The sequence below is a fragment of the Vicugna pacos genome, chromosome 1 (genome assembly GCF_048564905.1).
Source record: "Vicugna pacos chromosome 1, VicPac4, whole genome shotgun sequence".
Classification (NCBI taxonomy): domain Eukaryota; kingdom Metazoa; phylum Chordata; class Mammalia; order Artiodactyla; family Camelidae; genus Vicugna; species Vicugna pacos.
Genome location: NC_132987.1, coordinates 10,112,497 through 10,129,212, shown reverse-complemented (window position 1 = coordinate 10,129,212; position 16,716 = coordinate 10,112,497). Strand labels below are relative to the sequence as shown.

The 16,716-nt window shown below is 40.4% G+C and overlaps 1 protein-coding gene, 1 non-coding gene and 1 pseudogene across 4 annotated transcripts in view; 1 reads left to right on the top strand and 2 right to left on the bottom strand.

Annotated features, from left to right (window-relative positions):
* UBE2E2 (ubiquitin conjugating enzyme E2 E2) overlaps nt 1-16,716 on the bottom strand; it is a 325,579-nt gene that overhangs the window by 5,266 nt on the left and 303,597 nt on the right. The gene's annotated exons all lie outside the window — the stretch shown is intronic.
* On the top strand, nt 1,802-2,706 carry LOC102539744 (large ribosomal subunit protein uL10 pseudogene; annotated as a pseudogene).
* Nucleotides 8,236-8,309, bottom strand: TRNAG-ACC (transfer RNA glycine (anticodon ACC)). Its single transcript has one exon. It is a non-coding gene; the product is annotated as a tRNA-Gly (tRNA).

The window sequence follows — 16,716 nt, the reverse complement described above, 5'->3', positions numbered from 1 at the left end:
TTATTGACGTATAGTCAGTTTACAATGCTGTGTCAATTTCTGGTGCACAGCATAATGTTTCAGTCATACATATACATATATTCATTTTCATAACTCTTTTCCATGATAGGTTACTACAAGATATTGAATACAGTTCCCTGCACTATACAGTAGGACCTCGTTTATTTTATATATAGCAATTAGTATCTGCAAATCTTGAACTCCCAATTTGTCCCTCCCCAACCCCTCCCTGTAACCATAAGTTCGTTTTCTACACAGAAGACATTGTCTTTAAGCAAGGACCCTGCACTGTGATCACGTGATACCTGCCAAGACTGCCAGTCTGGAAGCTGAGGAGGGAAGTCTTTACTTTTCTGTTACCATTAGAGAAGAAGGAAAGCTCACTGATCTGAGACCAAACCCGCCATTCTCAGTAGCCCACACTGGCAGTCACAGCCAAAGAGACCCCTGCTTTCCATCAGGGGAAGCATCTGCCTAAGCCCTGCACCCGTGAGGAGGGGCTGCCCAGCAGCTGGCGGTGCTGAGAAACTGTACTGCTACATCATCACGGCAAACTTTAAAAACATACCTAATTTTTAATAATAATATTATAGTACTACTAAGAGTCTTATAATACAATTTCATATTTATTCTTGTATCTCAGAAGATCATTTTTCGGTGGGAACATTCATCCTTGCCTGAGGCTGTTCACTGATGTTCACACTGGCTGGCAGTGTTCAGCCAAAATAAACTCAGTGCCCCTCTAAGGCTAATACTTTTATCTATTGAGCGTGGAGGAAATACTTTCTTCCAATTATTTGTCCTTTAAGCTAGTTTATGACGTCTCTTGCCGTTGTAAGTTTAAAGTTTTAAAGCAGTTAGATAAGTCAGTCTTTCCTTAATATTTTTTTAGTTTGATGTCATGTTTATTGACAAAGGCCTTCTCCGTTCACTCCAGGAATTGAGAAATAATCTCCTATATTTACATGAGTAACCATCTGTGCGATGCTAGTTTATCCCACACATGATTCCCCACATGTACCTGGACTGGATTCTCCACTTGATAGTCTTGAAATTGGATTAATTTGCTTTTTGCTTTATTTGCTCCTCCTGTTTTTCTCACTAAGGTTTCATAATGTGTTTGATAACTGGTGGGGTAAGTTCTCATCCTTCACCGTTTCTTTTGTTCAGTGACACTGTATTTGGAGAACTGTAATCTTGATGAGGCTACACTTGGAGCAGTTAAAGCTATTTCTCCCCAGGGCTATAGGCATTTCATGTCTTTTTGAAGAATGTTATCAAGATTTAGGAATATCTGAATCCCTCAGGGTCTACTCATTAAAAATCAAGTGAGTAGGACAAAGTTAAGGTTTTTGTATTTTGGAATGTGGAAAAACCAGACTATTAATTGTAGGTCTAACTCAGGCTAGAAAGATTAAGTACCCCCAAAAGATTTATATAGTGTGTACGTGTCTAATAAAGTGATTTAGGGAGAAAATGATCATGTCTCTGATTTAAACCAAATGGTGAACGTTATCCAGCTAGGTTTAAATTTGAGAATGCTAAATAAAACTGCATACACGTCTAGCAAGATAAGCTGTAACCGCAGAATTAATAAATAGGGATGCTAAAAGAGGTAGGGATAATCCAGCTTCTAAAGAGACATTAATACCTTCCTCAGGGCTCACTGGGAGAAGGTGAGCTGGCTCTGATGGCCCCAGAAATCCATGGGAAAACGCCCTCCTCTCACGAGGCACCGTCGTGTGAGTGACATCGTCCTTAAACCTTGTGTGGTCATCCCTCATGCACTGCTGGGATACCCAGGGAAGAAAGAGGGACCTGGAAGTCCAATTACTCTCTAAAGATCATCCAACTTCTGGATGTTATCCTAAATGCTTCACCGTGGGAGCAGACAATGTGAGCTCCAAGCAGACGCAGCAGAGCTGCGTGTCCCTCTGAGGGAAGGCTGTGGTGCTGGCGGGCAAGGCCATCTGAGGGTACCTGCAAAACCACCCAGCTCTGGAGAAACTTCCGCCACACATCCAGGGGAACGTGGGCTTTGTGTTCACCAAGGAGGACCTCACTGAGATCAGGGACATGCTGCTGGCCATTAAGGTACCAGCTGCCGCCTGTGCTGGTGCCATGGCCCTGGGTAAAGTCACTGGGCCCTCCCAGAACACCGGGCCTGGCCCGAGAAGACCCCCTTCTTCCAGGCTTTAGGCATCATCATCGAACTCTCCAAGGGCACCACTGACATCCTGAATGATGTGCAGCTGATTAAGGCTGGAGACCAACTGGGAGCCAGTGAAGCCACATTGCTAAGCATATGCACATCACCCCCTTCTCCTTGGGCTGATCACCCAGCAGGTGCTTGACAACGGGCAGCATCTACAACCCCGAAGTGCTGACGTCACGGAGGAGACTGTGCACTCTTGCTTCCTGGTGGGTATCTGCCACGTCGCTGGCGTTCGTCTGCAGACTGGTTACCCAGCAATTGCATCTGGACCCCCTTCCATCATCAGTGGGCACCAGCAGGTCCTGCCTTTGTCTGTGGCGACTGATTTCACCTCCCCACTTGCTGAAAAGGTCAAGGCCTTCTTGGCTGTTCCATCTGCATTTGCGGCTGCTGCCCTCGTGGCCGCTTCCACACCCGCTGCAGCCCCAGCCAAGGGTGAAGCAGAGGAAGAGTCTCAGGAGTTAGATGAGGATATGGGATTTGGCCTCTGACTAATCACCAAAAAGCAACCAACTCAGCCAGCTTTATTTGTGAAACAAGGAAATAAAGGCTTACTTCCCTTAAAAAAAAAACCCAAACAAACGGGGTTTGTGGGCACAGTGAGCTTCCTGTTTGGGAGTGTGGTGTGTGCAGTCGTCAGCTTCCCCATCTCCCGTCTTCCCGCCACCACAAAAATGGAGGAGGGTACCAAGAGGCTCACTAGTAAAGGCTAGGGATGCCTGTAAGGAGACTCTGGAGCTGTCCCTGGTGGAGAGTTAAGCTGGACCCGGGGTGCAAGGCAGCTGGCCTGCCGACGAGCTGAGTGGAGAGTGGAGCGAGGGAGCGCCAAGATGTCTCTCTGCATCTCATCAGGAGGTCGGCACCCCAGGGGAGGGGGCCTGGAGCCGAGAGGAGCTTTGGAGGATGCTGTGTGCAAGGGCAGTCGTATTCCAGAGCCAGCCAGGCAGCCAATTTTTAAATTTTTAGAAACTGAAACAGTCATTCTCAAAAATTAAATTACATCAAGTTCCATTAAAAAATTAATAAACAAAGGTAATCAATACTTAAAACTCATCATTTCTTAATTATTTCACTGCTGTTATTTATTGTCAGAGTTTTTCTTACGTCTACTCTATCCGTGTGGTGGAAAAAATAGTGTGCTCCTGTGCATCTTGTCCCAATTAAGCACTCAGTAAGGTCGCGTAAGTAGCTTGAAATTGGCAAATGCTACAAATTAGGACTTTGCTGTTTTGTTGATGGTCTGCATTTAAGAAAGCCGTGGAGAAAATGCTAATAGTGCAGATTAAATTTAAAAGTGTACCACGTCTAGAGTCTTACACTGTTAACAGTAAAAACTGGAGGATGTACTCTTCCAGCAAATGAAACTATTATCTGATTCAGAAAGCAGTTGCTCACCACACTAACAATTGCACTTCTGATACCCTTTCTTTATCTCACTTTTGTCTTAGTTCTTAACTTATATGAAAATACTACCCAGCACTCACATTTGAATGACACTCGTTTGTCAGTTACAACTGCAGAAGTCATCGTTAAGTCTTCTGAGAATCAATTGGCTAGGTGGAATTTGCACTAAAGAGTACTGTATATTTTATTTTATCTGCATATTGTGAACTACACACTCTTTACATCAGTAAACTATATAATAAACATGTGTGTACATATGCACATAACACCCCTGCTACTTTCTCCCAGCCAGTCCTTAGACAGTTACCGTACCCACGGGGAAGGGCTTAGTCATGGAAGTCGAGCCGGGGCTGGGTTTCCCACATCCAGGGGCTGGGAAGGGAGCTCTCTGAACTACCCAGTGTGAAGCAGCATTTTGACACCTGTCACCCAGAAGGCATGGATGGCAAGACTGTGCTTGTCCAAAAAACAGGAGATCAGGTCAAGGGACACTGTTCTCATCTATTGTCTGGCCTCTGACAGCCTAGAAGTCAGGCCTTAGAAAGGGAGGGAAAAGAGGTGGCTGAGACACTATTTACAACAGCCAACACATGGAAACAACCTAAATGTCCATCGACAGATTACTGGATAAAGAAGATGTGGTATATATACACAATGGGATACTACTCAGCCATAACAAGAGTGAAATAATGCCATTTGCAGCAACATGGATGAACCTAGAGATTATATTAAGTGAAGTTAAGTCAGACAAAGACAAATATCATATATGTCGCTTATATGTGGAATCTAAAAAAAAAAAAGCTACAAATTTTATTTACAAGCCAGGAAATAGACTTATGGACACAGAAAACAAATCGTGTTTACTGGGGGGAAAGAGAGGAGGGATAGATTAGGAGTTTGGGATTAACAGATACACACCACTATATGTAAAACAGATAAACAACAAGGACTTACTGTATAGCACGGGGAACTACATTCAATTTCTTGTAATGAGCTGTAATAGAAAAGAAACTAAATATATATGTATATATATAACTGAATCACTTTGCTGTACACGAAACTAACATTGTAAATCGACTATACTTCAATAAAAAAATAAGAATTAAAAAAAAAGAGGTAGCTGATAACCAGACTATGGTCTGTCCAACCTGATGGAGCGGAAAGAGGAAATTAGATTTAAATTAGTATGAGATGAGAGTTGAAAAGCAGACCAGAGTGACCTTCTATTAACTGAAAGTGACCTGAATGCAGCTAAGTGTCATTAAGGGATAGTAAGGCAAAATTCAACGAAACGTGGCCTAAGGCAGTGACTGGGGAAAATTAAAGCTGTTCCATATTAATGCCCTCTGACTTGAGACAGCTTAATAAATAATACAAATACACTGGCTATAACCTAAAGTATATTGTTGATAAAATATTTTTTAAAGTGTAGAAACTTGTCCCAGCAGCCTACAGAGCAGCACTATGTACACTAATTCAATGTGTGTTTTGAACAGACTTATCTACAGATCAGCACAGATGGTGCAACCCTACTGAGGAGCTACTGGATTGCAATTCCAGACTTAGTTAAGCAATAATTCCTAATGAACTCACAGAAAATATCCTTACAGTATTGGACTTGTTTAAGACACCAGAGATTCACATTAACTTTCCCCAAAATACCACTGCAAAAAGCTGTGGCTGCAGCAAGTAGGAAAGAGTCAAAAGATGCCAAGATATAAAAGCTAGATTTTTTTTAAAAAAAGCAGCTTTATTGAGATATAATTCACACACCATATAATTTACCCACTGAAAGTACACACTTTAGTGGTTTTCAGTACATTCACAGAGTTACACAATCCTTACCACAATCCACTGTAGAGTGTCTTTATCAGCTCACAAAGATACCCTGTACCCTGTTCCTCCAAATCCTCCAGCCCTAGGTATCTGCTAATCTTTCTGTCTCTGTATCTTTGCCTATTCCAGACAGTTTATGTAAATGGAATCATTTAAATGTGGTCTTTTATGACTAGCTCGTCTCAGAAAGCATAATGTTTTCAAGGTTCACCCTGCTATAGCATGCAACAGAACTTCATTCCTTTTCATGGCTAAATAATATTCTACAGTGTGAACATACCACATTGTACTTATCCATTCATTAGCTGATGGACGTGTGGGTTGTCTTCACTTTTTGGATACTATGAATAAAGCTTCTGTGAGTAAGTTTTGCATGGGCATGTTTCCATTTCTCTTGGGTATACAGCTAGCAGTGGAACTGCTTGGTCACATGGTAACTCTATGCTTAACCATTAGATGAACTGCCAAAATGCTGTCCCAAGAGGATTTCACAACCCCACCTGCAATGTGTGAGGGTTCCCATTCACCACGTCCTCACCAACACTTATCATCTGAGGATGCTGGATTATAACAACAGAATAGCCTACACTCACTGGCCTATACCCACCAGATGTCCAGCTTTTTTTTTAATATACCATATTCTCTACAAACATTTGTTCTTGTCAACCATGAAAAATAATTTCCCTTAAATTGGAGTATTTTCTCATGGTCTCTGTTATGAGAGACCAAAGATTATCCTGATTTTATCTTCCCTCTACTTTCAACCCTGATGGAAGTAAAAATGACATTAACTTAATAAGACTTCTTGGTATTGCACACTTTTTCTTCAAAATTAAACAATCCTTAAACAATTTTAAAATAGAACTATAACCATAATATAAATATAACATATAACTTGCTTTAGTGAGATGTAACTCATGTATCATAAAATTCACCCATTTAAAGAATATGAAATTCAATGGTTTTTAGTATGTTCATACAGCTACGCAACTATCACCCCAATTAACTTAGGGAATATGCACACCCATTACCAAGTAACAGTCGCTCCCCATTTACCCCCATCTGCTACAACTCTAGGCAATCATTTACCTATTTTCTGACTCTGTACATTTGTGTATTGTGGACATCTCATATACATGAAATCAGAGAATACGACTTCTCTGATCAGCTTATTTTTATTTAGCATAATGTTTTCAAGATTCAGCCATGCTGTGGCATGTATCAATACTGTTTTAATTGCTGGATAATAACACGTTGTATGGATATACCACATTTTTTTCATCAGTTGATGGACATCTGGGTTGTTTCCACTTTGGGGCTCTTATGAATAATGTTGCTATGAACACTCATGTATATGTTTTTTTATGAGGACATTTATTTTCACTTCTCTTATATAAACCTAGAAGTAGAATGGCAGGGTCAAGTGATAAGTCTATGCTTATCCTTTTGAGAAACTGTCAGACTGTTTTCCAAAGTGGCTGCATCAGCTGTTTTGGAAAATAGTATGGAGATTCTTCAAAAGACTGAAAACAGACTCACCATATGACCCAGCAATCCCACTCCTGGGAACTCTAATTCGAAAAGATACATACCCCAATGTTCACAGCAGCACTATTTACAGTAGCCAAGACATGGAAACAACCTAAATTTCCATCAACAGATGACTGGATAAAGAAGTTGTGGTCCATTTATAAAATGGAATACTAGTCAGCCATAAAAAAGAATAAAATAATGCCATTTGAAGCAACATGAATGAACCTGGAGACTGCCATTCTAAGTGAAGTAAGCCAGAAAGAGAAAGAAAAAGGCCATATGATATCACTTATATGCGGAATCTAAAAAAAAGACAAATGAACTTATTTATAAAACAGAAACAGACCCACAGATATAGAAAACAAACTTATGGTTACCATGGGGAATGTCGGTGGGAAGGGGTAAATTGGGAACTCAAGATGTGCAGATACGAACTACTATATATAAAATAAATAACAAGGTCTTACTGTATAGCACAGGGAACTATATTCAGTATCTTATAGTAACCTATAATGAAAAAGAGTATGAAAAGGGATATGTGTATGTATATGTATGACTGAACTATTATGCTGTTCATTAGAAATTAACACAACATTGTAAACTGACTATACTGCAGAAAAAAATTTGGACAAAGTGGCTGCATCATTTTACATTCCCATCCATATTATATGAGGGTTCTTTTTATTTTTTTAAAAAATCTTTTTTGAATTCCACAGCCTCTCAAATGTAGTCCACCCACTAAAAACTAGTATTCTAATGTATCACTTTCCCCCTCAAATAGTCTTTTCTGTTTCGCACTCCTGTTCAGGAGCTGAGAGTGGGGCAGGAGGTGGTTTGAGAGAGGGTGCAAGAACAGCAGTCGTGCCCTACACACGGTCACACTGTCCATAGTCTTCACCACATCTGAGAATCTGGACTTGAGTCCAGAGGTACAAATAACCCAGCTCAGAGCCAACGCGGGACAAGAATGTCGTGGTGTCAGTTTCCTGGGTCATTCTGCCTGCCTTTGTGTGCTGGCAGTCTGTAGCTGAGGCAGCCTGGTGAGTCATTCAGATGCCTCCAGGCTGAGGGGTGACTTTGCCCTGAAGGTGTGGGCTTTGACTAGGGCTGAGGCTGTGCCCTCATCCCCTCCTCCCAATGCCCTCCTTTCCTTCAGGGTAGGCAGTGCCTCTTTTTCAGTCTTCTTTTATTTTAATTTCATTTTTTTTGGGGGGGAGGTAAATAAATACATTTATTTATTTTTTTGGTGGAGGTACTGGGGATTGAACCCAGGACCTCATAGCATGGTAGGCATACACTCTACCATTGAGCTATATCCTCCCCCGTCTTTTTCAGTCTTACATCATAAGAACAGCATAGCTTCTGGGGCACTGGAGATGACCATTCAGTAAGTATTTGTATAATAAATAAAATAATAAGTAATCAGACCCCACTGGTCAGGATGGAATTCAGTTTGTAGGAGGTATCAGGTTTCTGGTTAGACATCCTTCCTCTCTCCCATGCTTGAGCCTAAATGACAGTTATACTTATAGGATCAGCAACTCTCCACGTCACTAACTTGAGACAGTGTTTGGCAGCCCCGGTGTAATTTTTTTGTGTGTATGAGATTTAATATTTAGCTATCTCTGTTTTGAGTCTAAAGCACACGATATGATCTATTTCCTATAATTGACCTCTTGCTTTGTCTTCAAGCTTCCCCACTATCTCCTGTTATTCCCTGAAAGTTTCAATTCTTATTTTTTTTTAAATTGAGGTATATGGTGATTATATTACATAAATTTCAGGTGTATAACACAGTGATTCACATTTTTATAGGTTATACTCCATTTATAGAAAACATTTACTGTATTCCCTGTGCTGTACAATACGTCCTTGTAGCTTATTTATTTTACACATAATAGTTTGCATTTCTTAATACCCTACCCCTATCCTGCCCATCCTCCTCCCTCTCCCCACTGGTAACCACCAGTTTGTTCTCAGTATCTTTGAGTCTGTTTTTTTTTCTTATATTCACTAGTTTGTTGTATTTTTTAGATTCCACACATATCATCCAGTATCTGTCTTTCTCTGTCTGACTTATTTCACCCAGCATAATACCCTTCAGGTCCATCCACGTTGTTGCAAATGGCAAGATTTCATTCTTTTTATGGCTGAATTAATATTCCATTGAATATAATACACATCTTCTTTATCCATTCATCTGTGGATGGACACTTAGGTTTCTTTCATATCTTGGCTATTGTAAATAATGCTGCTATGAACACTGAGGTGCATATATCTCTTCGAATTAGTGTTTTCACTTTCTTTGGATATATACCCAAGGGTGGGACTGCTGGGTCATATGGTAGTTCTACTTTTAGTTTTCTGAGGAACCTCCATACTGTTTTCCACAGTAGCTGCACCAATTTACATTCCCACCAACAGTGTATGAGGGTTCCCCTTTCTCCACATCTTTTGATGGCCATTCTGACATATATGAGGTGATAGCTCATTGTGGTTCAGATTTGCACTTCCCTGATGATTAGTGATATTGAACATCTTTTCACATGTCTGTTGACTATCTGTATGTCTTCTTTGGAGAATGTCTATTTAGGTCTTCTGCTCATTTTTAATTGGATTATTTGTTTATTTTTTTGATACTGAGTTGTATGAGCTGTTTATATGTGTTGGATACTAACCCTTTATCAGTCATTATCATTTGGAAATATTTTCTCCCCTTTAGTAGGTTGTCTTTCTAACTTATGGATGGTTTCCTTCACTGTGCAAAAGCTTTTAAATTTAAGTAGGTCCAATTTGTTGGGTTTTTTTTTTTTTGCATTTATTTCCTTTGCTGTAGGAGACAGATCCAAAAAAAAATATTGCTAAAAGATTTATGTCAAAGGGTGATCTGCCTATGTTTTCTTCCAGGAGTTTTACGGTTTCTGGTCTTACATTTAGGTCTTTAACCAATTTTGAGTTTATATTTGTATGTGGTGTTAGAGAATGTTCTAACTTCAGTCTTTTACAGGTAGCTGTCCAGTTTTCCCAGCACTGTCTTTTCTCCATTGTATATTCTTGCCTTCTTTGCTGTAGATTAATTGACCATAAGTGTGTGGGTTTATTTCTGGGCTCTCTGTTCTGTTCCATTCAATTATGTGTCTGCTTTTGTGCCAGTACCATACTGTTTTGATCACTGTAACTTTGCAGTATAGTCTAAATTCTTTAGGATTCTTATATTTAGTTGTATTCAGTTACTCCCTGTTTTACTGGCATCATGCGTAAACTTGAACTTCCCTTGGGAAACATGTTCCACCAGTAGACCAAACTATATATAGTGCTTCTCCCCTACTTCTGCTTCAGCCAAGTGGGCAGGTCTATTTCTAGGATTCAAACTCTTACTGTATTCTTCTGATCTCAAACAAAGTCTAATACGTCATAGGTGGTAAATTGTGAACACTGTTTCCCATTTTTCTGCTAGCAGAAAATGGGGTATTGGTGACAGGAGGATTGATTCCCTGGGTACCATGAATTGACTCAATGATATTCACTGATCTTGCAGTGCATCCTTCTTGCTCACCAAGACTGGCCTGAAAATTTGTGAGAGACCAGGCACAGTCAAGTTCACACAGTCACTAGTGATGGTGTCATAGTGGTTAGGAAACCAAGTCCTGGGGATTCTGATTCTCAAATATCTTTTGGCTCCTCCCCTCATCCACCTCATGGCCTCTGTCATCTCTTACCTGAACCATCAAAATACCTTCTCGAACATCTCCCTGTCTCAGTCTTTCCACTCCCAAACGAACTTAAGCTTTAGTCTAAAGACACAAACCTAGTCAAACAAGGTCCCTCTTTTAGAACCTTCTGCTTCTCACTGTCCCCTCTCCCCCACCATGAGATGCCAGTGGCAAGGCCAACTATGCATAAAAATGCTTCTTTGCCAATAACCCACCTGATGTCCCAGATGGTTTCTACCCATTAAATGACTTTTTCTATATCTTAATCATACTTTTATCTTCAATAAGAGATTTTCAAATGTTCTGCCTTCTCGTTAGTTCTTACTGTTTCTGGAGGAAAAGTTTTCAAAAGAGGCAGACAAGGTGAGAGAACACTATTACATAGACTAGTGTGAAATTACTATTCACAAAGGAAGATTTTTGATTAAAAACTGGATGCTCAGAAAGTGTAAAGTGCTGGCTTATGTATTCAAACAATGCATCAGTATGAAGTGGTTTCCACAGTGACAGTCTCATGAGCAATAACTCCTGGCAACACCTGGGTCTGTCTACAGGGTCATTCTAGTCTTCCCTGGGGAGACCCATCTCGGAGGACGAAGAAAACAGAAGCCACTGATCTCATGAGGGGGGCTCTTAAAACACAGAAAGGAGGAGAGAAAAGACATGGCAGAGCACTTATCAGAGTAACTGCGTGCACATCGACTTCAAAATAATATCGAACTGCTCAGGCAGAATCATCTTGTCCCATATGTGAAAGGGGAAAAGAGATCAAATTGCTCATTGTGGGATTTTTCTAATCCGCATTTTAAACTGGATTTTGAACTATTTCAGAGTTAAGCCACCTTCTCCGGAGCTAGATGGCCCCTACATCCTCCAGAGGGTGGAAACCCCAGCCTCGGCGGCTGCTGCTCCCCGAGGCCTTTGATGACCCCTAACAAGCCCTGCTGCACTGGCCCCAGTAACCTGCTGACCCTTTCACCTCAAGGCTTCCCAGCATGGCCGTGAGCCTCTCTCATGTTAAAAAAATGTCAGGCCTACTTTGGAACAAGGACCTCCATCAAAACTCTCCAACTCTGCCACTCTTTGTAAGTGTGCAATAATGCACAGAACTGGCCTCTCTCTAACTGCCTGCCTGGCCACTCTGCAGTGCAGGGAAAACCCAGCTTCTGTCTGATTGCCTCCCTCCCCAGCTGGCTTTTTTCCTGGAGCATTTATTTCCCCTTCCTGACACTCCCAGATCTTTCTCTCCCAGAGGAAATAAATGATCATATATCTGATCTCAATGTGACTGTCACCTCACGGGCCATCTTTTCCGGAGCTATATAGATTTTCAAAGAGAAGTCTGGAGACAGCACTTAGCACAGAGAAACAAAACTAACACACAAAAACATTGAAACAAAGGAGTATGTGTATAACATAGTTCTGTTTTTTGACTAGGACGGATTTGGGGTTTTTCAAAGCAAATCGCTGAAAGCTACCATCTACTCTGCCGCTCCAAGGGACCCTGCACAGTGTGTGACACATGACCCTATCCTTGCCACCCCTTCTCATAAGCCTGGCTGTGATGATTACTTCTCAGGTAGCTAGGCTGCAGTAGTCTTTCTTCATGAAGATCTGACCCTCCTTGATGCTTTAGCTTTGCAAACGACACTGTAACATTCGTACTATATATACCACTTTAACTCCTTCTCCAAGATACATCATTCAAAGTGAGGAAACAGGTTGTAGAAAGCTGGCTTCCGGGCTCTGATCCTGCAAACCGCTAATGGGTGGAAGAGACAATGCTTTCCACCCGGGGGAGGATGCTGACAGAGCTGTAACCAGCACCATATTTATTTAGGACTGTTTGAACCAGAGGATTCTTTTTGGAAAATTGACACGCCACTCCTGATCATGCATGAAATGGGATCTGCTGAGACCCTAATTTCTCAGTGCTTGTGTGGGCGGCAGAGTCACAGGTGCTCAGATGCAGGGCCTCATTTGAAGTATTTTTGGGGGGTGAAATTTGGGTGTTAAAACTGAATCCTGTAACAAGCAGTAAATTACACAACTGCATTTAAATTCCAAAATAGTTATTTTTACAGCAGCTTTATAAAGTTTAATTTATCCCCTTGCCCTGAAAGATTTAATGAATGCTTAAAACATCTCCACCTATTTTTCTATGATTGTCTACATTTGTTTCCAGTGTAAATATGCTGACTAGATTTGCATAGTGATTATACACCTAGAGCTGTTTTTTCCGGGGAGGGGGGTGGTGGCAACGAATAGACCCACTGCCCCTAAATGGAACGTACTCACATCCGCATGAACAGTTACATTTCCACTTGCAAATTAGGTACCGTTTGTACCTACGATGTCTTCCTTGTTTAAATAAGCATTCTTCACACACACACACACACACACGCACACACACTGAGATTGTTTTTACGAATGGGATTATTTTAAAGATACACATTTTTTTAAGGTTAAATCAATCTTCTAAACCTGTTAAGTTTTGCTTCATTCTGCCAGAGGCCATTAAGCAAACTTTTGTCACTGATATATGCTATACTGTCTTACTGAGGTTTAGAAAAACCACATAAAATATACAGCCCAATGGAAAATACACCTCAATGACTCTTTGTGGCACATACAATTAATAGAACGGATGTCTCTTTTACTTTTATCTTTTATCTATTTGCCAATATTTCCATTCTAGAATACATTTAGTGAGGATTCTTGCTTATATCCCTAAATTATTCATTTTAAATTTATTGAATTTTTCAAAAAAATTTTTTATGCTTCCAGATAAAACACAAGGATAAGAGCTTTAAAGACAAAATCATTAGAGAAAATACAAAGTGCTCAGCACAGGAGGAGAGACTTCTAGCTCTGTATTAATACATAGATGGGGCGGGGGTGGGGATCTTGAGACGGACACAGAACAGCCTTCCCGCCACTAAGTGAAAACACATCTACTCTCCGCATGAACAACGACTGTTTTCACTTGCAAATTAGGTCTAGCAGTCGCCTATAAGGCTTTACATATTTAAAGTCTAGGATAATCCTAAAAATCAGTGATAAATCAAAATAATATTGAAGAACTATTTCTAGAAAGATAACAAAAGAATTAAGCTTCAGCACTGAACTTAATTAGAGGTGATTTCTAAGATACACGGTGCCAAGCTATTGTGGTATCAACTCATGTTAAATATTTTAACAGGCTTTAAAATTCTTATTGGAGTGACAAGTAGATGTTTTTGTCCTTGCTTCAACATTGTACCAAAAAAAAAAACAAAAAACAAGGAAAGCTGTATAAACTATTCATGGCAAGACAGACAGGGCTGCTGGTGTTAGTTAAACATGACTAGCTCTGATTTAAATTTTGTTTAAAATCGGAAATGAAAATTAGCTTAGTAATTTAAATCTAATTCTCATTGGTACTAAGTTCAAGTCTCTAGAACATGATACCTGACACACAAAGGCCCCAGGTCATCTAGCGTTGGGGTGACAGGTCATGGTTAAGGTTGATTACAGGGCAAAAAAACAAATGTTTAACGTCTCCCATGCCCAGTGGCTCTTTGGGACTGCCTGCCTCGGGAGTGATGTTAAATGCTTAATCAAATGCACTTGGATCCCTCAGAAGGCGCGTGGTTGTACTAACAAGCCAACCTTCCGTTTGTAATCAAGTTCTAGACCAAACTAAAAATGAACAACTGTTTCTCTAGGGACAACATAGGAATAAACCTTTAGGGCTTATCTTCATTAGCTGGTTATTTTTCATCTGTCAGAACTGAAGTCCAAGGAGTTGGAATAGGTTCAGCTCCTGCCTCCTGCAAATCACCACGTTCTTCTTGTGTTGAGACTTCAGATTTCTGATGGCTTGACTGTTAGCATTAGAATTTCTCAGGAAACGGTCCTTAACTTATCGTGGGAAGGAAGATGTCTATAAAAACTTGGTTTCAGCAGTTGAACTGGTCAATAAATAATAAGTAGATGAGCAGATTTTAGGGAACAGAAGTGCTGAAACAGGCAAAACAAAATGGTCATTTTGGACAAGCAACAGCCAGCTGCCGGATGCTAGGGAACCATGTCATACGTGGTACACCCACCTACCCTAAACTACAAGTTAGGTTCAGGATGAAAGGCTATAAACTGAACACAGGTGAGTCCACGTCAGGGACAACCTGCTGATGAGTTGGTAGCCTGAACCGCCTTTTCTTAGACACAATTTGATTTCAGGATTGTCCAAACATCACAGTCCAGACTCATTTGACAGACAGCTTTTAAGTAAGTCTGAGACTCAGGTATCCCACTGAAAACATGTATGTACAACACTTTTAGATACGTCTGTGTGTCTGTGTCTGCTCAGGGGTATACAAGTGTGAGGCAGACGAGCAGCAATAATAAAGTGAAATGCTGTTTGCATGCTTGCATTTATCCGGGCTTTTATTCTACACTTAGAGAATAGAAGCTATTAAGCAATGTACTTTTGAGGTCTGAGAATGAATGAGCAGATCAGACATGGTAAGTCTGAGAGCAGCCTGAAGTCACGGTCAAGTATTTAGGCAACTGGGTTCTGTCAGGGCATCAAGCAGTTAGTGGCTTTGGAGGACATATCTCATTAGGTGGAACCAACTCTTGCCCGGGTACTGTTGTTGACATGCCTTTGATAAGACGATCTACAATATAACCTTCAAGGGGTATCACCCCAGAGAAGCACAATGAGAAATGCAGTAAGACGGTCATTTTGACATGCTCCTCTCAGACACAGGCTGACCTACTGTGTTGCTGTCAAGAGAAGCAAAAAGCTAGACTGACTTTCTAATGGAATTTGTCAGAGCCCTATAAACTCCAAGGAAGACTATTTAAGCCTTGTGTGTGGACAAGGGGGCAGAGAAATACAGTGACAGAGTAACTTGCTAATAAAGGATGGAGAACCGGCCTCTGAAGAAAGCTACGGATGATGTCTGCTAGGCTCTTTATCTTTGGAAAATCGAGTGAATGATTAGGAAGTTGAATTCCATCAATTCTATGAACTATATGTAAGACTATATCACTGATGGGTAAAGAAAGGAATAATTTTACAGAACATACCAACTCTGTGCTATGCCAGAATTAGAGAATGTTGGCATTTGTTTTAAAATTATGTGGGGTTTTTATGAGTGAATTTAAAATACACATTTTGATGGTACAGAGGAAGAAATGCTGGATTCTGAGATATATGTGGTTAAGCCATTTGAGTGGCATAAAGGATAAAATTCTAAACAGTAAGTGTGCATTACGTCTTTCAAGGGTAAATCCTTAACTTCATATAAACAATGAACGTATGTAATGGTGGTTTCATCTTAAGTCTAGGATCGACTGGTTTTTAACACTGGCACAATTTCAACAATTCTAATTGGCTTTCTTTCCTTGTTTATTTTTGAGGTCCCCTTGTCTTGTCTGGTACAGTTCTGAGAAAGCCTTCTCATGTACAAAAAAATCCAAAGAAATATTGTCAATGATTGGGGGAAAAAAAAGAACAGAACAGAGGCACTGAGAAAACCAAACCATTTCCTTCAGAAACAAGTGTCCAGTTTTGAATGGTTAATGTACAATTCACTTTCAGAGCTATGTCAGTTTGCTCATGCAAACGGCAGATTGAAAATTACTGACCAAAACAAAGACCCCATGCTTACGGCTACCAGCAAACAAGGGACTTTGCCAAGAAACTGAAGACACTTAGACAGTGATCCGTGATGTGAAACTACTTCACTCCAGGCCCACAGGCAGCTATCCTTTTTTATTTGTTTAAAAAGGTTGTAAGTGTAACATTTATAATATCATTGCTTCTTGACCCAGCATTTTGATTTATTAAAGTGTGACCAAAGGCTTCTATCATTCCATAAAAAGGAGATGTAGAGAGCATTCTGAGCTCTGTTAATAATGGAAACATGTCAAGTGATTTATTGATTTTGTTATCTTCGTCCATATGCTAACTTTATGACTGAAACAAAACAGAGCATTTCCCCACTGAAATCATCTTCAGCTTTA